This window comes from Ornithodoros turicata, chromosome 1 (genome assembly GCF_037126465.1).
Source record: "Ornithodoros turicata isolate Travis chromosome 1, ASM3712646v1, whole genome shotgun sequence".
NCBI lineage: Eukaryota > Metazoa > Arthropoda > Arachnida > Ixodida > Argasidae > Ornithodoros > Ornithodoros turicata.
Genome location: NC_088201.1, coordinates 74,024,262 through 74,050,988, shown reverse-complemented (window position 1 = coordinate 74,050,988; position 26,727 = coordinate 74,024,262). Strand labels below are relative to the sequence as shown.

Sequence of the window (26,727 nt, the reverse complement as noted above, 5' to 3'; positions counted from 1 at the left end):
TTTTGATGTGACACCTGTTTGTAACCCAAGTACCACAAAGGTAGCCTCCGGTTTCTGTTTATCAGTCTCACTGTGATGCACTCTGATCAGTTCTTAATGATGCACCCTGTATACCAGCACCCTGCAATATATCTATGGCATGACGATCACACAGAAGAGCAAAAATCATGAGAACACAGTAGGATTTAGTTCGGGCAACTATATTTGAAAAGCATTTCCAACGACCATAAAACCACATAAAACCCACTTCCTCACAGGTACCCCAAACAGATCTTGTACAGATTTAAACTGCCCTACGCATGAAAAAAACACTGTTCACTTTAATGCCCATCAATCGCATTTTCCATTAAAATTTCGCACACTGGGTCACTGCTTCGAAGACTACTCCCGCACGGTGTAAACCGAGGTTGTCCGCTACCCCCCCATATCTTGGCTTTAACATGGTGTTCAATGGACCAATCCCAGCATGCGCCTGGCATTTGTCCATACTGGATCCCAGCCGCGAATAATCCTGGATCCGGCCATGCTTTCCACGATACAGCACCAAACTCCATCTACAAGTCCTGCAGGACTTTTGAATCTTTATTTGGAAGTTTTCGTTTTGTTCTGATTATCAAGGGGCCCTGAATGAAACAGTGTTTTAATGATAATGGTTCTTGCGTGCACTCTCCTTCCAGTCCAGCCCCACACCAGCGAAGGCTTCCAGCAGTATCAGTTCCGACACACCAGGGCGATTTGAACAGTCGCGCACGGTAAGCCTTCGGAAGTATTGACACTAGGGGCTTCTCTCATTCTCTCTCCACTGCAAATCAAATGTAGCCTTCCTCTTTACACCGCGGTTGTGTACTTAATTTAATTTCTTTTCAGGGCTCTTCCGTTTGTCTGTTCACAAGCTTGACTCCGAACACTAGCAGGCCTGACCCCATGGTAAGGATTGTGCTCTCAGTGGAAAGACTAGGATGTACATAACTAACGCACAGGGGTTATGATCATACTGAACATCCTGTGTATTACATTTGTACTGCTATTTCCACGTCTTTCCAGGACACAACCCCCAGTGGCTCAACTCCAAGCACCAGCAGATGTGAACCTTTGGTAAGAATTATACTCGACGTGGAAAAGAATTGCATGTTCATAACTAATACGTTAAGATTCCACTGTAGGTGCTGACTGCACCATTCAAGTATATGTTCCAGGAGCAGGCTTTCAAATACCTTATTTCATACAGTCCAGGTGCATAAGGGAAAACCAATTAGACTTGAGCATACAGTTTAAACATATTATTGCCCCTTTCACGTCTACATTTCAGTACAGTGCAGTGCCGTTAGTTGCAGCCTGTTGTATAGTTACTGGCCCGAGGAAACATTTCTCAAATTATCTGTTGCCAGCACTTATTGGTGTTAGCAATGGGTATGAGGGTAGTCTGAGTGAACTAAGAGGGACAGTCTTTCTTACAAAACTGATCTGTCTCTGCTGCAGCGATGCTGGCAACACTTGTAGCCTAATAGTTATAGTTACAAAGCTCAGAGAGTGCTCTATATCATGGAGGGAATTCCCAGCTTGGTATGCATGCTGCTGATTATTACTAACCCCAATACTTGTCACAATGAATTGTACTGTTTGAATCAATAAAGATGGATTTGATCAAGCGCAATGGCGTGGAGAAACTTCTGTGATCTGCATGGCTGACTTTTTGTCATCTACTGTGACCACTGCAATGTGGATCTCTCCTCTAGTGAGTATATGCACAGTGTGTCAAAAAAGGAGCAGTGTTGTGCTACTGTGTCTCGTGATACTAGGTCCTAATTCACAAAGATATAAGGGTGCGATTGCTTCCATTCAGTGCTAGGTAAATACGTCAAGAGTGCTCATAGTAAACAGTTAAATTCGAGACATCCAAGGTCTGTTTATATGTACGAGTGATACGCTGAGAGCTGGCAGCTCACTATAGGCAGGCTAACTGCCGCATCAGATGTTTTTTTTTAAATTTTAGTAAACATAATGTTAGGACCGTAACTGTAGACCTTCATACTTTCTTCGAATAGCCACCATATGAGTAGGTCCTGTACCAGACAGGCAATCATGCTGTGTTGTAAAGGAACTCTGAGCAAGCAGCTCCTACATGTATCTGACCAGAAGCACAACCTGTGCATGACTGCAACGTATAGGCAACCTGCATACCCTCAGCAAAAAACGAATCAAGGCCTTGCAGCAGGCACAAAGACGCATCAAGCAGAAAGTTGCAAAGCTACAGCATGTGATATCCCATCTCACATCTCAGAACATTTTACTTCAAGAACACGCAAGCTGCCTCGAAAACATTGCCGGTGCAAACAAGGACTTGCTGATGAGGCAGTCAGCAAAAAGTGAGGGGACAAGCTTGCCTCATAAGTACAGCCCAGAGTTACGAGCGTTTGCACTTACCTTACATTTCTATTCGCCACGTGCATATAACTATGTAAGGCAGGTCTTTGACACGTGTCTACCCCACCCACGTACGATACGGAAGTGGTACCAGTCAGTCGAAGGTGAGCCAGGGTACTCAAAAGAAGCGCTGTTAGCCCTGCAGATGCGTGTTACGGACAACAACCAGAAAGCACTGTCAACTGTATGCAGTCTTATGGTTGATGAGATGGCGATTAGGAGGCATGTCGAGTGGGATGGGAAAAGGACTTATGGCTTCGCAACCGTTGGGCCAACCTCGGAGGATTCTTGTGCTGTAGCAAAGGAGGCATTTGTCATCCTACTTGTTTCGTTACATGAGCAGTGGAAGCTGCCGATAGGATACTTCCTTGTAGATGGAATAACTGGCGAGCAAAGAAGTAACCTTGTCCTTCAAGGCTTCTCTCTTGTGCACAATGTTGGAGTGAAGGTTGTATCTGTTACCTGCGACGGTGCTGCAGCAAACTTGTCAATGTTGCATAACTTAGGATGCTCGCTGCAGTTTGAAAATCTAAGGACCAGCTTTCCCCATCCTGACACAGCCGAGCCCATAAGCGTATTTCTTGACGCTTGCCACATGCTGAAGTTAATACGAAATGCATTTTCTCACTTCAAGTCCTTCATTGATGAAGATGGCAAGGAAATATCATGGGACTACATAGAGGCACTCCACTCACTTCAACAGAAAGAGGGGCTCCATGCCGCAAATAAACTAAGGAGGGCGCATGTTCAGTGGCAGCGGCAGCCCATGAAAGTCAATCTTGCTGCAGAGCTTTTAAGCATGAGCATTGCAGATGCCATACATGAGTGTCGTGATCTAGGTGTATCAGGGTTTGAGGACTCGGAGGCAACTGGGAGGTTCCTGAGAGTTATCAATAATGTGTTCGATGTGTTGAACTCCGTCAATATGCACCAGAAGTCATGGAAGAGGCCGCTCTGTCCGGAAAACATCGAAAGGGCACGCACAATGTTTCAAATAGCCACAACATACATTTGCAGTCTACGGAGGAGCAACTCTGGGCCACTTCTTGTGCAGACTAACCGGAAAACTGGGTTTCTTGGTTTCATCACATGCTGCAAGAGTGCCATCGAGCTCTATGACATTCTCCACTCTAAGAACCTTGTGACATACTTCCCAACACATCGCGTCAGTCAAGATCATCTGGAACTGTTCTTTGGTTTAGTACGTTCGCACGGAGGATACAACAATAATCCTACTGCAAGGCAGTTTGCAGCAGCATACAAAAGATTGATCATTAACACCGAAGTGGAAGCCTCTCAAAAAGGAAATTGTTTACCACTCGAAAATGTCTCCATACTGCACGTCAGCAGCGCTAGAAAGCCCCTATCGGAAGACATAATTAACTGGACATCAAGAGGAAGAAGCATACCTGCAGAAGAAGTGACTCTACAGGAGGATCTACGTGAGCATAACTACTTCTCAGACCCAACAGAGCCATCAACTTTTGGTGAAAGAGTGATAGTGTACATTGCAGGACGTATAGTGTGCTACCTATGCGAGTATCTGAAATGTGACATCTGCATCTCCCACCTGACAGTCCGTACACCTTCCCTCTACCATTCACTAATACAACAAAAGGATTACTTTCACAGACTTCCCTATCCATCTGATGATGTGATCACCATTTGCAGGAAATCTGAGAAGCTGCTGCGTGCAGCTCTTTTCCAGGAGGGCATATCATCGGCAACACTTCTGCAAAGGTTAATCTTACAAGTGCTGGAGTCTATGATGGACAGGGGTGTGTTCAGCTCCATACGTAATGACCACATCAGACTCGAACAGACGTCACTTGAAAATCACTACTTTCATCTAATACGATCTATTGCTCACAAATACTTAAGCATACGCATTCATCACGCTTGCAGGCTACGTACAGAAGAGTTGCACAAGATTAGATGCCGGCAAATGTACACTAAGCTTACCCAGTTCAAAGGACAATAGTTGCCTTAGGAGCCAAAGTACATGCCACTGTGATTTGTTATTATATTTGCCCTAATAAGTTGTTGTTCCCAATGATAAATGTGTACTAATTGGGCCATAATACTGTCATCTGCATTCATATTCCAATACTATACCCAGACGTTGCCCCAGTCCTGAAGCAGTGTCAGCAAAAAGGATTTCTTAGCACGACAGGAGAGAGCAGCCCTACAGCTATAATTACAGGAGAAACGCAAGTACTGCAGCTGATAGACTGGAACAAACGCTGGCAGGCTGCTTGAGGAATGATTGTGTGTGCGCATGAAAGTGAGATTTCGGTGCCTGATGCTGAAAACTGCTACAAGCTTTGTTGCTTTCGGGGTGATTTGGAGGTAAAAATTTTCGAGCACAGTGAGAATGCAATTTATTGCTTAGAACGTTTTGTCAGTTGCAAAAATGCAGAAGTCACACTGCCTCCTTCCTTTGGTTGTATACTCAGCCCGGCTTTTGCAAGCAAAACAAAGCAGTCTGTTGAGAAATCAGCTTTACAGGCACAGTATGAGGTGACAGAAATCAGCAGACCTAGCGTGAAACAATGCGCGCAGGCTGCATTTCAGGTACTACGGTAATTCTTCAAATGTATTATCAGTGATTGTGCCTTATAAATAATGTGAGGTGAATGGAGGAATTACAGTTTTACCCAACAAGTAAAGTGGCACAAGTAACAAGCTCTCCTACAGCATTATTTCGTTTTTCAGACATCCCACTGTCTTCTAATTGTATTACACTTGGAGACCTACTTTTCTACTACAATGCGACAGTAATAACCAAGGCTGGATGATCTTATAAAATGAAACGGACAAAAACAAACGAACGGCGTTACAATGTTTACATCGACCCAGGTCGCGGTTCGTGGGCGCCGCCATGTTTATAATCACGTGTGAACACGACAAGATGGCGCCTACTGGCACGCTCTCGTGTATGGGCGATTGCATTGAAGGGCCGCTCTGTGATACCAAGCATACACTTAGCAAGTCATAGGGCGCACCCATATATTAGGCTTTTCAGATCGGAACCGTATAATCTATGCTGTCGGCATTGTGGATCGTCGGTAGTGAGCCACAACCCAGATGGCGTATTTCCCCGTTCATCATCATCAGTGTATTTGTTGTCGTTGTATAATGTCATGTTACGATCACTCTTAAGCCGCTCGAACGGTGGATAAAATGAACGTAACATAATGTTCTAGGAACCTTTATATCGCATCGCATAAATTCAAGCATTTTCAGTTAATAATACAAATGAGACACTTTTCTTCTTTTTTTATATATAACTCCGTTGTTCTACTGATCAACTGTAAAATCGTGCGCGCATAGATAATACTACTGCGATGCTACAGGCAGAGGGAAGACTCTTAAGGGTCCTGTACACGGTAATGTCCTGTACACGCGAATGCCTCTACAACGCGAGTATAAAATTTCGTGTTTTGTCGCCGGTACCGTGTTCCTTTATAGCTATACAGGGTGTTGAAAATTAAGCTTTCACGAGCGCTACGCAAACACAGCGATGACAGGAAACCGGATGATAACTTTACGCTACTTGTGTAAGAAACAGGTGCTGTTAATTATGTAGCACCTGTTTCTTACTCAAGGAACAGAAAAAATAGCACCAGTTTTCTTTTGTTCGCCTATTTATAAAGTGCTAGTGAAAGCGTAATTTTGAACACCCTGTATATGGAGCAAAAGAATTACCTAATAAATAACATGTGCGGCGAGGTACACTGTGTAGAATGCGCCATAGTTTAGCTACGTGACAATTTAGTCGAACAATCTACCATCGGCCTATGTTCCGTGACAAAATGTTCCCACCCAAGCAGCACAGTATAGTGAAAGTCGAGTGCAATAGGGATGGACGGGTAGGTGGAAGGCCTTGAACAGACTCGTGAAACTAAAGAAAACTTATAAGATATGTACCGTCCACCCCTATTGCACTCGACTTTTAGTACATTGGGCAGCTTCCTGTACACAGCAACTCGAGAAACTAGGTTGAAAACAGAGTGAAGAGAAAGAAACAATCAAGAAGGCGAGCTCTCGGAAGCAGTAATTGCTCTTTGTTTTTCGCCCCGTCTATCGACACGCCACAAAGATAAGACATGCGGCCACGTGCTTCGCAACATCCCGATATCTTTTGCTTGCAGAGATCGTCGGCTAGGCAGACGTGACGGTAACAAATGTCACGTGGTTGGGTTACAAAGAACCACGAATTCTAGTAAGCGGTCAGTACGCAAGCCAACGTAGTACTGATCCAAATATAGTCACTATAAAAATAGTCAAGTATACATACACCGCCACACACTACGCGTTGGACTACGCGTTTGGTTCGCAGCGAGCGCATAGCGCCGGAGTTCGGGCGCTTGGCTTCAAAACAGGGGCATCGTGCATTCCATCTATTGAATACGGCAGTATAAGCACACCAGTCTTTCTAGCCCACCATAATTGTACCTTCCTATGCCAATTGCGGTCTTGCTTAATAAGTGGAGATAGGACTGGGGAAAGGGAGGCTCCCGCTTGCACCCAGAGAGAACGGGCGCTCAAGTTCAACCCGGTCCGTACAAATACTGTCGTTCTATCCGCGTGGGTAGAAAATTCTACCTTTTTTTCTAAGAGTGTGCACTGAAGTTGATTTCGGCACCAATTACCAAATTCCCAATTCTCCAAAATTCGTGTTGCAACCTTTGGTGGCTACAGCACACTACACGTTACAATGCAGCCACGAATATGTACGCAATGAGGACGACGTATGGCACTTGGTCCTCTAAAATAAATATGCAAACAACAAAGAGCATTACACATCAGAAACAAAAGCACAACCCATCAGCACCAGAGCTGCTGACGGGTGCACGTGGCCCGACCGACAACGGGAAAAGTGACGTACAGAGTGAGTTTAGTGAAATATATGTACTTGCAGCTCAATGGTTTTTACCCGTTTTCTGCCACTGAACTGCACAAGTTTTGTTAGAATGCGATGTTCTTTATAATTGCAGGTACCTTTAGTTTTCTACAAGGAGCTAATACACCTGTCTTTCCTCTTTTTATTTTAGTTTTCCACAAGGCGTGCAGTACAAAACCCCGTACTATGCCAACCGCACAGACCTGTGACTGTGTATAAAGTGTGACCAGATCGTCGAGTAGTACATTAATAAACGTGGCCACGATGAAGAAATAATGGAAGCGTACAAATCATTGGAGGTACCACTACGTAACACTGCGTTCACAGTGGTACCTAGTGCAAGCATACGCGTGCTAGCACATTTTTGTGTATGAATTGCTGTGCTAAATGGAGTCTGATCAACAGGTAAAGTAGACAGCATTACAGTGGCTGAAAGAAATAGGGGTGTAGTACTAAAAGGGATTATTAGTCCATCACAACGCACACGAATTGTCTACACCTGCTGGGTAGCAATGCAACGTGATGGAACAATCCTGGATGCATGTTGTACGTGTATGACTGGGTATGTCACTCTGCTTCAACATAGAAGAGTGCCTTACAGTATTTACATTGCATGTGGGCAGCTTGGGTGAAGTATGCAGCCACTGCGCTGCAGTTTGCTTCACCGTCGAGGCTACACAGAGGAACAGAGGAGCCTGCACCAACCCCGTGTCAATGGCTAGGACCACGCCTGAAACAGGTATTCTTATTAATACGAGATACTTCTTTTACATTGATCGCATCTGTACACACCTAGAGCTCCGCCTCAGCCTGCACAAAAACTCGACTGCAGGCTTCCACGATGGTGATCAGCAGGAAGGATGCACGTTACCATAGAAGAAAGAACGGAGGAATTCCCCGAAGAGAGATTCAATGCCTTCCTGAGAAAACTACGAATGATAAGAAACCCCATCGCTGAGACGAACGTCTCACATTGATTAACACACACAGGTGGCACCTGACACACGTCTGTTCACTATCATTGATGTGGATGAGCACCCAGTAAGACCAATAAGTCCCCCAACTCCCTCCAGCAGCGAGTTTTACATATCATACACACAGCCTTTGAGCTCAATGAAGACGCCAACCAAAATTGACATGATCAAGGTATGCCAGAGGCCGATGCTGCAGATATTGAACAACGAACACGAGAGCAGAGGAAGCGTGCAGCATGTTTCCTGCATAGGAAGTGAAGTTTAACTGCGTCCATTTTCACAGACGTATGTGTGTCAAAATAGGTCAAGGGGACGGCGTTGCTACATTGCATATGGCATCGAGAATGAGGAAAAAGTGAAAAAGCCCACGTGAACGGAAGAATAGATGATTGTGCGCTGATGATCAACCCTCGCTACCCCTACCTAGGATGCAGCACGAATGGCGTTTTTTACTGTGACTGTCACCAGCCCGCACTAATAGAGGTAAAATGTTTGTATTCCCTGAAGGACACATGAGTAGTATGAATAGAAGTCCCATAGCCAAGCCTTTTCTGTAATCAAGCAGAAGCCAATTCTAATACAATTGTGACCAAAATCAAGTTCTAATCCAACACAATCCAATTCTAAGCCATCTGATTGGACACTGCATAGCTCCGACCCTTTATGATCTCGACGCGGCTTAGCTGACCCCAAATGCTGATTGGTCTGCTCCAAACCTACTGATCGCTGATTGGTTGACTGTAGCTTCGCCCCTTTATGCTAATTAGTTGGCTTGGCTCCGCCCACTGCACATTGATTGGTGCATGCTAAGCCTGCTGATCGCCGATTGGTGAGCATAGCTCCGCTCCTTATGCTAACTAGCCGACTCTGCCCTGGCTTGACGTTGATTGGTCCATTCTAAGCCTACTGATCCTGATTGCTCCTCCTCTCCACATTTTCCAGCCCTTCTAAGTCCTCTGATTGGTCGAACCCAGCCCCCTCCCCATTCTAAGCCTACTGTTCATTCATCGGCTGGCATAGCTCTGCTCCTGATTCCAAGCCCGCTAATTGGCCAACTCCATTCTAACCCTACTGAACATAGCGCTTCGCCAGACGTAGACCCTGCCAGATGGCGCATGGGTCGCTTGGCAGTGGCTTCAGATGGTTCTAACTCAATTGTCTCCACTGTGGCTCTATCTCAGATGGCTCTACGCGATCAGAGAGACACGAAAAATACACTTCTGGGAGAGATTCATTTTCTTGATGCTGGTCGTGGTTCCTCGGAAGTGTCGGATCATGTAGACATCTCTATGCGGCTCTATCTCAGATGGCTCTACGCGATCAGACAGACACGAAAAATACACTTCAACATTTATTGAGCACATGTTTGAGGAAAACCATTGCAGTCTTGAAGAGATTGATTGCTTTGCTGCTGGGTGTGGTTCCTTGGAAGTGATGTATCATGTAGACGTCTCAGGGACAGCGGCTAAGAAAAATTTCGGCCTCCATTGGTTGACACTTCCACGTGCACTGGATATCTTCGTAGCTGTCGCTCATGTCCAGCGATAGAAGGCAAGTGCGCAGCGATCCAGTAGCATTCCTGTCCAGGTTAATGCCGGACCGCATAGGTACCACATGCCACCCTCTGGTGGCCAAAATAACAACAAGGCATTCGTGTGCATAGTTGTGCTTATCCTTCTCCAGCTTGATGCTCGCAGTACAGTTGCAGGCGTCCAGCGCCATCCTGTACGAGATGAGCGAGGCGAACGAAGCACCACAACCTACCAGTAACGCTGCATTATCTGAGGGGCGAAAGAATGCCAGGTACAAGCTGCTATCTACGTCATCCACTCGAGCTTACCATATTCGCAGCTGCCGTATGGGTAGGAGTCGATGTCAGTGTCGAGGTATCGTTTGTCGTTGCACGCCATCAGACTTCTTTTCACATTTCTGATGGTGTACATGCACTGTTTCTTTCGCACTGTTTCTTTCGGGACGGTGACATTTCTGGACACCATCGGACTTCGATCGTTCTTGTAAAGGGGCTCGTTATTTTATTCCCCCCATTCCACCAAGCACTGGGGTAGAGTATCGCCTGTTGTGATGAAACTCCCCACTCCCCAAGGCCGAAAATAAAGTTGTTGTTGTTCTTTCGCACTATTGACACCGGTTCGTGCGATGTGCTTGTGTGCTTGAATAGGGTATCGTGGTACGTATCATGGAGGAGGGTTCGCGCACAATGTTCTCTTTGACCCCTTTAGATCTTGCAATTTATTTTCCCCCAGCTAATATGATGGAGCACATTTTGGCTTTCAAGGATATTACTTCCTCTATTGGTATGCTACCGGTTTCACTTTTGAACGTGCCTAGCCTACTGCGATTCTTCTCACTGTACAGTGGATCATCCTGATCGAAGGAAGACAAGTCCAAATGTTCGTCGGCGATCGCACGTAACTGATCTTCGTAGTCCTTGCAGATTAAGCAGAGGATCAGAGAATCCGTGTCAAAGTAGCACGTAATCACCGGACAAGTAAGCTTACTCAGCAGGGCTTCGTAGTAGAATGAGTATATGATTAATTTACTCAGTTCTAAAATCGTAAAGCCAATCTGCAGGGGGAAATCGCATCGCACTTTTCTTTTGCGCATTTTGTACATGACGCCAATCAGGGGACAAAATTTCCCTTCTCACGCATTCTGCCCGACTCCCGAGGCGACTTGCCGTCTCCTCATCGAAGCCTACTTCAATATCCCGCATATTAAATTCATTTAAAAACGTTCTTCTGAAGACCGCATTATTTTAGATGCGCGGCAACGCGTCTGGCAACATATTCCTCGATGTGGGGACGCAGGAATAGTGCGTGACGAAATTTTAGAATTCGATTAATTTTCGTCACCCTCATGCATAATCTACAATAGAGTGCGAGCAGTGCATACTGAACGACATACTCGACCTTGTCCTTGCACGTGCCTTGTGCTTGCTGTTCACCAGCTGATACATTAATTGTTCGAAGAGCCCTCACTGGAATGGCGCCAGGCATTCCTTTGAAAGGATCACCACCTCGGGAGTGAGAGGACAGAACAGCGTCAACGCGTGGATAGATTTTGGATACTCCAAGTCGCACGTGTACACATACCCTACGTCCGAATCCTTGGGGTGACGCATCAAATCTACAGAGCTAAAATCCTCAATCCATTCGAAATTGCGATGGGGAGGTGCTTTATCATACTGAATCCGTAAAGATTGTTGCAATCTGTGTATGATATGGTACACCTCCTCTTTATCGGGATCATAGCCACTGCACAGAGGGTCGGTAGCCCGCAAAAGACGCCTGCTTGCCTGACAGAGCTTCTGACAGGTGTTTTGATGGTTCTATATATGTCCTCGCCAATTATCAATTCCAATTTTGCATGCGTGTAATATAGAGCACATTGCCACGAATAGGATGCCAGAGAAACAAAATGAAGCAATTCCAATCTGCGTGTGTCGTAGCACAGGTGTCGGAAGTGCTCCATTACGTCAGCATCTAATGAGGCATCCGTTTTGTGGTGCAATGCATTATAATCCCTCAGATTCGAGCATCCAAAACGTTCAAATACTTGCAGCGCGTGCTGGTAGTGTTCGTCGTTTATATCTTTCCTCCGTGAGATCTTTTCGGGAGGCGGATTTTGCCGGCAGAGCCAATTTTTCGAATACCGCGAAAGAGTTAATGTGGCTATACAGGAATACACCTTTACAAAGCAAAATTTCGTAGTCGTCTTGAAATATCTGCTTCAGACATTGGAACGCCTCTGCACCACCCGCGGGTTTGACGGTTTCCACGATCTCTCCCAGGATAGGAAGGTGCCAGTTTTGAATTTTTTCCATGGAATGGAATTTTTTCCATTTCTTCCACCCGAGAACGTGGAACGTGGAGAACGAAGAGATGCGGTGTACGTGGAACTCCTGATGGAAAACGATAAATGCGTGAAGGTGTATCTACCCAGTCGTTTTAAACAATTAACAGATGAAGATTTGGAAGAAATGCGTGAATTAGCGGATCTGAAACTAGAGAGGAAGGAGAGATTCAGGGATGGTAAGAGAGTCTCATTGGCCAACAGAACCTTTACTCACGCGAAGAAAAAGTGACGCGTCCCACCGAGACCTGTGTAACCATCAAAAGTCTGGGTGCATCATCCCATATGTAATCATCAGTAAAATAAATATACATGTATTTCCTGTTTTGATTGATTGATTCAAGATTGATTGATTGATTGAGACTTAACTGATTGATTCAGACGTAGAGATGGCTCAGGAAGCTATATACATAGGATGATATGATAGCGAGCTATATAGAAGGATTATGGCGCGTATTCCTCACTAAACGAGTATAGTTTGTGGGGAGCTATATAGAATAAAGGACACCATGGTTTTTTTAAGCAACAAAATTTTTCTAGCACCTTTATTGATTTTAGATCATTAGCGTCGAGATTATTGAAAAACAGGGATACAATGCTCTTCAGTGATTTCCCTTTCGTCAACAACGTCGTGACGATACAACAATACACACCACACATTGGAGAATACAGGCTCTGAGTACAGACATCATTATCTTCGTCGACGATGAGACTTTTCAGCTCGGGTTCGATGGGCGGCAACCCGAAGGAATCAAAGTAAATAAGTTTATTCCCGATTATTCCCGGTCTATCCAGCGCAGGCAGACGGTCGTCTCGAGCGCATACACCACGGTAGAGTGCCGAAGTCCAGTTGTTGTATTTTAAAAGTCTCTTGATGTCTTGCTCGAACATCGCGCGCTAATTCAGTGTCACGCTCCTGTTCCTATTCACGGACATGACTCTCACTCTCTCATCGGTACTTGAGTTGCAGACGAACGTTTCCACGCCTGATTGGTGACAGGCGGACGGAGGATTGATCGGGATCCAGGTCGTAGTAGAGTAAGGGCTTGTTTCCAACGTAGTGGTCGTACTCGTAGGAGACGTGCTTCTCGCACAGTTGCTCTCGCAAGTCGAACGTGTCGATTCACTGCGTCTCGTTCACAGTGAGCGTCGCTGATTCAATGTCGCACTTCACAAATCGGAACGGGGCGCGACTGAATGCCCCCTGGTAGGTGAGGGAGGGCACGAATGCAACCACCACCTTAGACGGTATCTTCTCTGGAAATAAATCTTCCAGGCATGCATCTAGGTTGCCAACTGGTAGCGAACGAATACGTGGTTCACTTCTCGCCAGTGTGTAGAGAACCTTGCGCTGCTGCAACTCGGTTTCGTGCACAAGGAATCGGCTGGGAGACACGGTGATTTTCTTTATGTACCGCATGCACTCATGATTTCCACTTTATATATGCGTGTGCTGCTCTTGATCGGCCTTCATAAATCTGAATTCATCTGAGCCTTGATAAAATACAAGCACAATTTCCACTCCCGATTGAGTGGCCTAAGGTGCAGGAAAATGTCAGAGTTGATCCTGGAAACCAGGTCAATGGTCTTGCCGCCCCGTGTGATTTTGTATCGCTCGGCCGGTCCACGAGCGCGAATGTTGTTTTTCTATTGTGTTATTTTCACCTATTTCTATTTTATGAGCCATGACGGATGGCTTTGGATATCGCTCGCCCTGCGACTCCCATCACGAGACTTGAGAGCCCTGAGAGGAGCAGTGAAATTATGGAAATGAGACTACCTCGTTCTCCCCTAATATATTCCTTCAACCGCTGGGGGCACATATGAAGTAACTTGTACGCGAGGAAGTGGATGATTTTTTCGTGTTTTTCAAGCTCTTATGAAGTTCCGTCCAAAGTGGGATATTTCCACGTAGAATGTTCGGATTTCCGAAATGATTCGAATGTCATCACAGCTGAGCCCTTTAAGTAACTTTGAACAGTGAACCGGTTTGCTGGTGGCCAATACTTTGAGGAGCGTGAGCGTCTACTAAGATCGGTCATTTCACGGGCGTAAACAGGAACTGACGCTCGTTTGGTAAAATACCCGTTCGCAGGACGTGGGTGTTTGTGAGTGAAGATCTACAACTAACCGTGTATTCACACGAGCGCCTTTTCTGACCGCGCAGCGACTGAAGGAGGAGAAGGAGGTATCAGAATAATCACGCAATCATCCAACCATTCGGTCGCGGGTTGGCTTATCGTAGAGCAGAATCTATGAAGCGCCCAAGTTTTTATCTTATTTTTGGCGAGATATGAAAGAGCCTTGTGCAACATCACTGCGCTCGGCAGCTCCGTCCGTCAGAAAGAACCACGCGGATAGTTTGTTCGCGGGGCACAGAATCTGACGACTGACGCGCAGAACCTTCCGGGAGGACGAAACAAAAAAGAAAAAAAAAGCTTCCGGCTGCCGCTAGGGTGTCAAACCGAAGAAAAAGTACCTCGCTCGCGTGTTCCGTAAACTTTTGTCCCAACCTGTACACCAAAGCGCTTTTTGGGTTCCCATATTCACGACGCAGTCGTTGTATCAGTTGGGAACGTGTTAATTATTAATAACGAGTTGGCTGCATGCTCGCGTTCCAAACGAAAGGCTATCGGCGCGGGATATTGGCAGTTTCGTTTAAAAACGAGAAAATGTGTGAGCACTATATCGCACGTCAGGTAAGCCAAAGGGGCTCAAAACTTAATCCACGAGCCGGCCACGGCGGAGGTCGCGCATATTCATAGTTGTCTGGCATCATAAATTAACAATGTAATGCTATAACATTTTAGGCTGTCATTACACAAGCTTACAGGTGCTAAGCACCGCGGGATCACCATCACGTCATGGAGTGCTTTTGCGGGAGGCCACTGTGTGCATACATTGTTTTCTGAGAAGCATCAACGAGGACGAACAGTTGCAATAAAGGGAGCAAGTTTTCCTCGGTCTCACTATTTTTCGTGTTTCCCATCTATCGCGGCCACACAGGTTGGAAACTGCCACAGCTCCTCAAGGTAACGTGTTTTATTCCTGGATAAAGCTGGTGTTAAAAATGCGACATAGTGACGAACTTACGTATATAGCGTCTCGCTTTGCCATGGCATTATTACGTAATTATTCACTGGGGGAGCTTCTTACACAACGCCATATGCAAAAAAATTGTTTTGTTCCATAATTTTATATGTATGGATGGGACGGTAACGTACCACTACAAAAAAAAAGATAAGAAAAGATCAAAGGGTTGTTTGGGTGGGAAAGGATTATTTCCAAGAGAGGTTATTTTCCCGTCCTAATTGCACTACCGACGGTGCGGGTTCATGGTGGTGAACTCTACCTGTGCTATGCCACTGGTATATGCGATGAACGTTTTACTGCAATGAGTAGTGTGCGATGGCAGTAGAGACCAAAAACATGGCCTGTCCAACGCCTAAAGCAATGAGGCCAATGAAACGCAGGAATTGGAAGCTACCAGAGGAGGGGATCGGACCTGAACCATCCGATTTCTGCACAAATAAAAACTGAACTTCACGGCACAGCACGCTATGCGCCAACTATAGCCATGAACGATAGGGTCAGCGCTTCTGATTCGAAGAGAGAGGAGGGAGAACGGTTTTTGTGTCATTTATCATATATCCGAATTGACACAAAGGGGGGAAGGGGGTAATGGCAGGATCGGCTCGCCGTTGTTTTCCACACAGAAGTGGGCGTCGTCACGACTATAGCAAAAAAAAAAAAAACAAAAAAAAACGAGTAAGACGGATGGAGGATAAACGGTGGAGATGCGTAGAGGGTGCATGAGTTCCTCAGGGGAAGCAAACTGTTAGATGAGTCGCTGAGCAATACCTGCCTTCTGAAGAAAGAGGACAAGTTTTCTTGCTTTGGCAAAACGTGCAGCAGAGGAACTACCACACACACACACACCACGGACACAAAAAGGTGTACGCTCCACTCCGTCCTCCAATCAGAAGTGAGCCCTATCATTCGTGGCAATGGTTGGCGAAGAGCGTGCTATGCGGTGAAGCTGTTTTTACTGTGTTCGAAAGGTGCGAACTTTACGCCACAGCCGTCTCTGCTTTACATCACACTCAACACCGTCGGACTGCTGCGGAGTCACGGTTGAAAACGGAGGCACACAACTATCATAGCGCTCTCTCCTGCGCGCTTTCCCGCTCAGTCTTATTTACGAACGCTTTATGCTTTTTACGGTGTATTCACACGAGCGTGTTTTCTGACGGCGCAGCGACTGAAGGAGGAGGAGGAGGTATAAACATACTCACGCAATCATCCAACCATTCGGTCGCGGACGGAGCTTATCGCGCAGCAGAATCTATGAAGGGCGCACGTTTTTATTGTATTTTTGGCGAGATATCAAAGAGCCTTGTGCAACATCACTGCGCTCAGCAGCTCCGTCCGTCAGAAAGAACCACACGGATAGTTTGTTCGCGCGGCACAGAATCTGACTACTGACGCGCAGAAGGAAGACGGAGCGAAAAAGAAAAGCCACCCTCTGTTGCCAATGTTACAAGCTCTATTATTTTTGATCTAATACACGAGGTAGAGCAACACCCGATCTTGTGGAAGCTTGCCGATGAGCAAAACCGAAATGTACCGAGGAAACATGCCATGTGGGAAAAGATCGCTTTTGAAATGGAAAAGATACACCCGGATGTCGAAGGAACGGTAGATGTGTACTGCTTGCGACATACTTGTTTGATATCTCCAGCACCCGTAAAAGCGGGTTACCGAACCAAGTTGCTGTGCTACCGTCGCCTTCACCTCACTTCCGTTCCCCTGGTGGCGACGGGGCTGCGCAGCGCCACCAGACGGGAGAGATGGCGATCCGATAACCGCGCGTCGTCTGCTAGCTCCAAATGCGTCGACGGGGCAGCGCTTTCCTCGAAATGCGGAGTGGAATGGAAATTGTAACCTGTTTCTTTTTGTTCCTGTTTATTGTTTTTGAAACATAAGTACACCAAGATTAGGCCACATTTGAGCAGTTTGTCAGGACTTTTAGTGAAAGGTGTCACAGTAATGCAAGGGACCACGGCTGCTCCGTGAAACTGGCACAAGCGAGGGATTACCTCATTTTATTTACTGGTGTTATGTGACGCAAGCAAGCAAGCCTCGCTTGCTGGCTAGGATAAAAAAAAAGAGATAATAAATTTATCCGAAATGAGGAAAAGAAACGCTGTGGAGCACTGGGCCTCAGTAACGCGTTGGTGCCCCGCCACTCTCAATCACTGCGCTCATTCGCCTGGGCAGGGAAGCGTAGAGGACGGAACAACACCCTAGGAACAATCGAGAAGTTGTTGATAAGTGTTGATAAGCTTATCAACACTTTCTCGATTGTTCCCCATATGTTATTCCTGTGGTGTACTGACCATTCATCCGTCCATGCATTCGCAGTCCGCATTCCGAGGAAAGCGCTGCCCCGGCGACGCATTTGGAGCTAGCAGACGACGCGCGATTATCGGATCGCCATCTCTCCTGTCTGGTGGCACTGCGCAGCCCCGCCGCCACCAGGGGAACGGAAGTGAGGCGAAGGTGACGGTAGCACAGCAACGTGGTTCGGTAACCCGCTTTTACGGGGGCTGGAGATATCAAACAAGTATGTCGCAAGCAGTACATCAAAACACTTCTTGGGTCCGCATATTCACGGCGCAGTCGTTGTATCAGTTGCTGTTAATTAATAATAACGAGTTGGCAGGATTCGCGTTCCAAACCAAAAGGTATCGGATCAGGGCACTAGCAGTTTCGTTTAAAAACGAGAAATGTGTCAGCAGTATGCCGCACGCCGGGTAAGACAAAGGGGGGCAAAATTTATTCCCCAAGCCGGCCACTCTGGGGTCACGCATATTCATAGTTGTCTGGCATCACAGCGTCACAGCATCACCATAAATTAACCATGTAATGGTATAATATTTTAGGGCTGTCATTACACAACCCTACATGGTAGCACCCCGGGGTCATCATCACGTCATGCAGTGCATTCGCGGGGGCCACTGTGTGCATACATTGTATTCTGACAAGCATCAACGAGAACGATCAGTTGTAATAAAGGGAGCCAGTTTTCCGCGGTTTCACTATTCTTACGTGTTTCCCATTCATCGCGGCCACACAGTTTGGGAACTCTCTCTTGGGAATCGTCTCTGCTTTACACCACACTCAACACCGTCAGACTGCTGCGGAGTCACGGTAAAAAACGACGACGCACAGCTTTCGCAGTACTCTCTCCTACACTCTTTCCCGCTCACTCTTATTTACGAACGTTTTATGCATTTAGAGGCATGTTTAAGCGCACATAATTCGAAAGAACATGTTGCAGACGGGTTACGCAAAGACTGGCTAGAATACTGTCCCGCATATTGGCCTCTATACTCTCCTTCTGCGCTTTGCTATGCGGAGCAGAATGTGTTTAAAAGTGGCCGCATCGATTCTGAAAGCCTTGCGGTAGACAAATGGGTCCTCGTGTCGTAGCTCCCGTAGAAGGCTATTTTGCAGACCGTACTCTTTCCTCAGTACCCATTCATTCGTCCATAGCTTCTTTAACCGCTTCTTTTCGTGGCAGCATTCACTATCGTCAATGAGAAAAGCAAGAGCCACCAATTTTCGCTTTCTTTCGTCCATTCTGTACCAAGCGCCGTGCACATAAAATTAATGCTGCAACGTTCAGCCGCAGCGCGAACGTTATCCCCGGCTTCCCCAACATCTGCGCTGACAGCACATTGGAACACTATCTGTGTAGGCATTCCAAAAGGGCGTAGCCTCAGCGCCTTATCATTTACCCCTCTCGCTCCTTCAGTCGCTGCGCCATCAGAAAACACCCTCGTGTGAATACACGGTTACGTGGGTTTGGTCGTGGTCGCGGGCATTCCCGATGAAAATGGTCAGGGCTGCCGCAATTCCAACAGCCGTTGGGTGCTCGTGGCTGCGGGGGCGCAGATTGATGCCGCTCCCGCAGCTGTGGGGTTTCGCTAGCTGAACGGCCTGGTTGAGCACGATTTCAGGGCGGGACGGGTGTGTCAAGGCTCGTTCCTGCAGGGATCTTCCTCTGGTCATAAAGGAAGGGATCCAGGGCTCGGTGGGATGACTCCGCACTGTACGAATTACGGGGACTGTCACCCAATCCTGTTACATGCCGGCGTTTGACCGAGGCGCCTCCCCCCGGCCATGCACGGCGCGGTTCCAACGCTAGCTGCGGGGGAGGAGGGGGCCAGTATTCGAGGTCTGGCACGAGGTCGCCTTGTATTGAACAAGCCTCCCTGTCAAACGCCTCAATGGTAGTAAAGCGATGGCCTCTTACAGGGACTGTCTGGCGCCATCATGCAAAGTTTGCGGGCGTTGTTATACGATTTCGTATGTTTCCTGGAGCCACTATGCGAAAGCTTTCCTTTGGATTCGGCGCAGGGAATTTTTTATTGAATTTTGAACTTTGGACAGTACCCCCGATTGAAAGCCGCACTCCGATCACTGGCGACATCACCGGTGTAGAGTCTCGGTGTCTGTTCCGCCGTGCCTCGGACGCCTGTCGCCTGTCTAGCAGTCGCCAGTGGCTTTTCGTACTTTCGATATTTCAATACGTGCCGCCTTTTTGCTACTTCGACGTCGCTGTGTCCAAGCTCTCCCTATATCATCAACACCTGCTGAGGAGCCTCCAGCTTTTTCCTTGTCAGTTTCATCAGCAGGGCATGATGACAGAGCCGATATTGTCAGTTTTGACGAGGAACCCAGGTAATTAACTGTGCAATCATGCATATTTTGTCAGTACTGTTCACATTACACTGAAAAAGCATGGCGTGGTTGGGCTTGTCATACTGAACACTGTTCGTCATGATGACTTTTGTGTCACAAAACTAACGAGGCCTAATTTTATACATCTTTGTAGTTTGTATGAGGCTGTACTGATGTCTCACTGCCATCTGATATAGGTCAGAGGCTCTGTGCGACGACCCGTCATATCAACTCAGCTCGGAGCTTGGCTGTGACAGTGATGGAGAGTAAGTGCACAATTTTTACTCCCAAAGTGATGTTGACGCCCTAACGACGACACAAGGTTAGCACAGCAACCATCTGTATTGCTGCCCGAACGTCCTACTCCCTAGCATGGGAGACTACAGACAAAAAGAGGGCATATTATACGCCAGGTAACTTTTAAATACATCTGAGGGAGAGGGAACCGGCGGCCTGCCTCGTGCCGATTGATAACAAAGATAACGATGCACATAAACATACATGCATAGCTCCCCAAGTAGCACAATGTACTGAAAGTCGAGTGCAATAGGGGTGGACGGTATGTGTCTTATCAATATTCTGTTCTTTCACGAGTATCTTCAAGGCCTTCCACTTACCCGTCCACCCCTATTGCACTCGACTTTCAGTACATTGTGCTGCTTGGGTCGGCGCGATCATGATCGCGGCAGCCTTGCCAGTGCTTCGTGATCGTACTCATGATCGCGATCATCAGGCTTTGATAAGGCATTGCGATTATGATTGCGCCGAGCTATGCATACATGACACTTCCCAAACACTTATATGGAAAACTAATGAGCTTGATAGCGCTCAGGGGGATACTCGGGGATGACTCGGACTGGATATCTTCGCTCTTGGACTTCACGCTGAAGTTCCGGATCTCGAATTCCCTCCGAGCGTGGTCCGAGTGGGTCCTCTGCTCCGACGACGGGTCCTGTCGCTGAATCAGACGATTGAAGTGGACTTGAGCCGATAACAGTGTCTGGCACGTCAGAGTAGTCTGGTGTTGCAATAAACCAGGAGCGTTCTTCCTCGCTCGTTGTCCCTTCAAATTCGGTGGACCCGCTTGCCCGCGGCCTAAGTTGGTCATGGTGACGACGCCATACACACACGGTGTCTTCGGTCGGCGTAACTCGTGCCCTGTAAGACACTGGACCAGTGTTACTAGTAATTATCCTAGGCATCCACTTTCTTCCACTTCGGTAATTTTGAGCTAATACATCATCTCCTTGCTTGAAACGTCGCATGTTCGACGTGCGTCGTGGGGTTTGAGTAATCTGGGTATGTCTTACGCGACTTTCAATCGACGGCTTCAGAAGATCAAGACGTGTCCTTAATTGACGCTTGAAAAGCAGCATGGCTGGTGTTTCATTAGTCGTTGCATGAGCAGTCGTTCGATAACGAAATAAGAAATCGTTCACCAGAATGTTCAAAGGCGCTGAGTGATTACCTTTTGCGAAGCACTGACGACTGTACGAAGCGTTCAGCAAGTCCATTGCTATTTGGATGGTACGGCGTTGTAGTAACATGTCGAATGCCCATGCGCTTTAAAAAGTCCTCAAATTCTTGGGAAATGAATTGGGGGCCGTTGTCCGTGACAAAGCTCTCTGGTATCCCAATCCTGGAGAAAAGCTCATGAAGCTTCTCGATGGTGAGTCTTGCGGTTGCCTTGCCCATCATAAAGACTTCCGGCCACTTCGAGTGGGCATCGATGACGACTATAGAAACATGTGTCTTTTGAAAGGACCGGCAAAATCCGCATGCAGACGGTGCCATGGAGCTGTGGGCCACGACCATGGGTTCAATGGTGCTTTCAGCGGGGCGGATTGTACCTGTACTTAACACGCTGTTCAATGTCGGCATTAATAGATGGCCACCATACATAGCTTCTAGCGAACTCCTTGGTCCTAACCATATCGGGGTGCCCTTCATGCAACTCTGCCAAAACTGTGCTTTGCAATTTCTTCGGGACAACAACACTCATTCCGTAGAGAAGACAGTTTTGATGTACAGTCAATTCCAATTTTCTGTTGTAATAAGGCTTCAATTCGGAATTTTTCATGTCAGCGGGCCAACCTCTTTTGACCATTTCTCGCACTTGACGTAAAGTGGGATCGCGGCCCATCTCTCGTGCAATATCAGAACTTCTTACTGGCATCGTATCCAGCCGTAACGTGTAAAACCTTTCAGCGTCTGTAGCTTGACTGCTTTGATATGCTAACAGCATTCTAGATAAATAGTCTACTTCCACATTTTTGCTTGCCTCGCGATAGACGAGCGCGTACTTGTAGGCGGCTAAGATGGCAGCCCAGCGTTGCAGCCGCGAATGCAGGAATACCCGTTTTAGGTCCAAATATGGTTTGCAGGGGTTTATGGTGTGTGATCAAGGCGAATGATCTTCCATAAAGGTAGCAGTGGAATTTACCGCCGCCGAATACTAGAGCAAGAGCTTCACGTTCCAACTGAGAATAATTTTGCTCAGCCTTGGACAGCGTACGTGAGGCATAGGCGATGGGTCGGGTGGTACCGTCGGAATACTGATGGGAAAGCACAGCACCTACCCCATACGCAGAAGCGTCTGCGGCAAGTTGAACTGGCGGTAACATCTCATTACGGCCCGAGTCTCATTACGGCCGAAGTCTCATTACGGCCGAAAGTCTCATTACGGCCGAAAATCCTTTAATCCCCAAGTGTCTCGTTACGGCCAAAGTCTCAATACGGCCGAAGGTAGTCTCATTACGGCCGAAGATGTCTCATAACGGCCAAAAAGAAAAAAGAAGCATCCACCATACTAGCTCTGTATATACTGTGTTTTATGCTTCCCAAAATGTGTCCGAGGCGGTGTGCCCCCACGGCTTGTGTCACACACAATGGTTCATGCACACAATATTGCGACAGTGTTTCATGCATCCCTCGTGAAAAATGTTTTTATTGTCATATGTGTCACACGATATTTGTATGTGTTACGCCATTTTCTCTCAGTATTCAAGCAACATCCTACTCGTTGGTTCTGTGAGCAAACTGTATGTGTGTGTGTTCTGAAAAGTACTCCACAAGGGAGCCCACTGGGAGCTCCAGGAGTCACATGACCTATGACCATGATCTTCTCCCCCACTAGCTGCCTTCTACAATTTACGTCCACCTGAAATTTACAAAAAAGTACATAAGCCACTGAACAAAATGACATATGCTCTTGTTTGATGATGACTATAAGACATATGCTGTCAAGCAGACTTTTTTTTTTCATATATTCAAAACATATTCAAGAATTATGGACAACAATGACAATTACGTCATAATAATGCAGCTGCATAGCCAGGAAACTATTTCAGGATGTGTTTTATGAGGCTTGACATGGGGTGGAGGAGTCCCCCTCGTCAGTGCTTTATCCAGACCCCCCCTAACTTTTTTGCCTGTGCACCCCCTACAGGGGGTGCCCTTGCGATTTCAGCTCCAGATACATCTGTAATGATATGTTAAGCTGTAATGACGTAACTATTCCAACAATTTTTTCCAACACCCTTCTCGTGCTTGGGATTCTGGATAAACCACTACCCCTTGTTCATTTTCGTGGGGCACTACATTAGAGCTTATGCCACTGCACTGATGTCACAATGTTAAAAGTGTGTGTCACTCTGGGCATTCGGAATTCCTCTAAGCGACAATATGTAAATTCAGAATATCCGAAGGGTAAACATCAGATGTTACCTGCAGGCTTCATGCTGAAACGCGTGTACGCAAAACACTTCCGCCGTGGTTGGCGACGCCGTTAGTGTAATCATACACGCAAGACAATTGCGGGCACATGGAGTAGTGGCAGCAACCTGAAAACGATACATTTTCTTGTTACGTATGAGTAATCAAAAATATACATTCCCACATGTTTCGTTTTGTCGTTTGTAGGAAGCGCTAGTAAGGGAACAGCACTTGGTTGGTCACATGCAAGCCACAATGCGAAAGGTGCCGATATTTCGATTACGCGATCAAAAATTAAAAGTCTACAACCATGCACACTTCCCCATGCAATTACTTCCCCAGCATCGTGAGACATGACACCCATGACATGACACCATGTATTCACGTATAGTGTAATGTGAAATGATATGCAGGAATGAAAAAGATGCCAACATACCTGTAATCCAGTGTCCCATAAGCTTGATTCGATTTTCTGGCAGCTACCAAGAAGAGCAAATGCACGATTCACAAGTTTCGTTTCGCCATTTTCAAGCAATCCCACGTGACCTCCTTTGGATCAGTGAAAAGTGAAAATTACTCGCGTCATGAACATATATGTTCATCTCAGCGCAAATCACGTTTCGCATGCTATAGAAGGAGGGGGGATCAATACTCTTCCTTTCGTGTTTTGATATCTTGTTGTTTTGCTACTCTCACTTCGGAGTTCGGATGGTGTCTAGCAACGTTGGGTACCTCGTTTCTTGTGTGTGTGATCGAGTGGTTGCTGTTTACGATGTGGTCATATATCGCTTTGTAGTGCTGTAATGTGCAAATTAGCGGACTTTATAGCGGCTCTCTATTTTCCGTCGTTGTCTTTCGAGCAGCGCCTGTTGTTCCGGTAAAAATCGAGTTGAATGAATCGCCACAGCCCCAACGTATATCGCGCAGTGTTGACCAAGACCAAGTCAAGCAGGAATTCTGGTGAGTAATGCTTTCGTAGATTGCCTGTCTTAGTAGTGTGCTGTCCACACATAGTTGGATTCTCATAAGAGTAATTTAAATTAATCAAAACAGCTGAAGTGCCTGTAATAGATGTAACTCGGTATCCGTTCGTAGGTTTGCGCCGTTTCTAGTTGGTTGCGCGTTTAGGAACAACAAATTTATTCGAAGACGATAAGATACCGACAATGCATCACCGTACAGCAGCATTTACTCGTATCATTGTGAGCCATATTTCATTTGTTAAAATTTGTCGTCGTATTTCTTCAAAAATAAAAGCGCAAGTCGGCGTACTTGAATTGATCTCCAAGAACTGCTTACGTCGAACGTCTGCAAATGTTGTACTTATGTGCCTTCGCGCACCATAGTAGGCACAAAGCATATCTGATTAGAATAAATACTTCAAGAGGAAGTCATTCAAATACATTGTTATTTATAGCTGGTTTTCCATTCCAGGCATGGTATGTGGCTGCACGAAGGATTCCGGAAAAGAAAAACAACAACATGGCTAATAGGATGTTGCTGCCCAGGGAGTCCTGGCGAAGAGGTGAGCTGTTAAGATCATCATAAGGTTCTGTTGTGAAGTGAGAAATTTTGTAGTAGTGCACGAATGTTAATTCGTGCACTACTTTTATAAAAAAGAAACCAGAAATGGAAAGTTATGCATGCATCATTTCATGAATTGTAATGTATTACTATTTGATATTCACATGTTTCCATTAAGGGAATGAACTACTGAACCTATATTCATATCATGGTCATGCTCTGTGTTTACCGGGAAGTCACATTTTTAAGGCTTGTCATTCTTTTGTCTAAATGAATATTTATGTTAACCTTGTATGAAATAGCAGACACGTATCAACACGTGTGCAGCTTGTGCACATTAAAATGAGCCATGTAGAGACAAATGCTTGTTGTTTTTTTTTTTAATATTCTAGCCTATTCATGGTTGCTCATCGCTTCTTGCAGGTTTACTCATTCCAGAAGCAAGAATTGTATCATTGTAAGGCGAATGGAAATAAACTGACATCGACTGAGATAGGTGCTCTGTCATGGCCAATGACTGTCGGATGGCTCCAAAAGCGTCACAACAAAGCCAATATTCATCTAGCTCTCTACAAGTAGCTAACTCTACATAGTAGCCTGCTTCACAGCCTACAATAGCTTGTGGGAGTACACATTACACAATATGTTGCATTGTGCTGTGGTATGATAACATACCGTTTGTCTCGCAATATGTGTATATAAATATGATAAGGGCCCTAAGGGCACAGTGCATGGCTTATACCCTGCTGAATATATATCCATACCTGGCTGCGACATTGCATATCAATGCAGGTTACAATACACATTTTGACATTTGGCCGTTATGAGACATCTTCGGCCGTAATGAGACTGCCTTCGGCCGTATTGAGACTTTGGCCGTAATGAGACACTTGGGGATTAAAGGATTATCGGCCGTATTGAGACTTTCGGCCGTATTGAGACATCGGCCGTAATGAGACTTCGGCCGTAATGAGATACAATCGAACTGGCAAGTTGAAGTGGCAAGTCCGGGTTGTAATCTGCCAAGACCGGAGCTGACGTGATGATGTCCTTGACTTTGTTGAATGCTTCTTCACACGCGTCAGTCCAACGCCATGTCATGTCACTGCACAACAGTTTGTTTAAAGGGAAAGCAATAGTACAAAGGTGAGGCACAAACTTTCCGTAGTGATTTATGAGTTCCAATAAAGAGCGCAACTGTTGCTTGTTGACAGGTCTTGGCGCTTGTACAATAAACTCTACTTTTACAGTTGATGTGTAAATTCCTGAAGCACTAATCACAAACCCGAGATATTCAAGACTGGCTCTAAAGAACGAACACTTTTCTTGCTTTACACGAATACCACGGTTCTCCAACCTCTGTAGTACGGCCTCCAAATTTGCCAGGTGTTCTTCCGGAGTTGCTCCCGTAACCAGTATGTCATCTAGGTAGCAGAACACTTTGAGCAGCCCTTTTAGGACGTTTTCCATGATCCGTTGGAATATTCCTGGCGCCGATGCAATTCCGAAAAGAAGGCGATTAACTTGATATAGCCCTTTATGAGTGTTGAGAGTTAAGTATTT

At 46.2% G+C, this 26,727-nt stretch overlaps 3 long non-coding RNA genes across 3 annotated transcripts; 2 read left to right on the top strand and 1 right to left on the bottom strand.

The window, feature by feature from the left end:
• Positions 1-701: 701 nt before the first annotated feature.
• Positions 702-1,794, top strand: LOC135400922 (uncharacterized). Its single transcript, XR_010424682.1, has 4 exons — positions 702-752; positions 868-927; positions 1,045-1,095; positions 1,635-1,794. It is a non-coding gene; the product is annotated as an uncharacterized LOC135400922 (long non-coding RNA).
• Positions 1,795-22,556: 20,762 nt separating this feature from the next.
• On the bottom strand, positions 22,557-24,391 carry LOC135400917 (uncharacterized). Its single transcript, XR_010424679.1, has 3 exons — positions 24,077-24,391; positions 23,653-23,768; positions 22,557-23,086 (listed from the first exon to the last, which is right to left on the bottom strand). It is a non-coding gene; the product is annotated as an uncharacterized LOC135400917 (long non-coding RNA).
• A 26-nt stretch (positions 24,392-24,417) lies between these two features.
• On the top strand, positions 24,418-25,657 carry LOC135400914 (uncharacterized). Its single transcript, XR_010424678.1, has 3 exons — positions 24,418-24,600; positions 25,075-25,165; positions 25,588-25,657. It is a non-coding gene; the product is annotated as an uncharacterized LOC135400914 (long non-coding RNA).
• Positions 25,658-26,727: the final 1,070 nt, after the last annotated feature.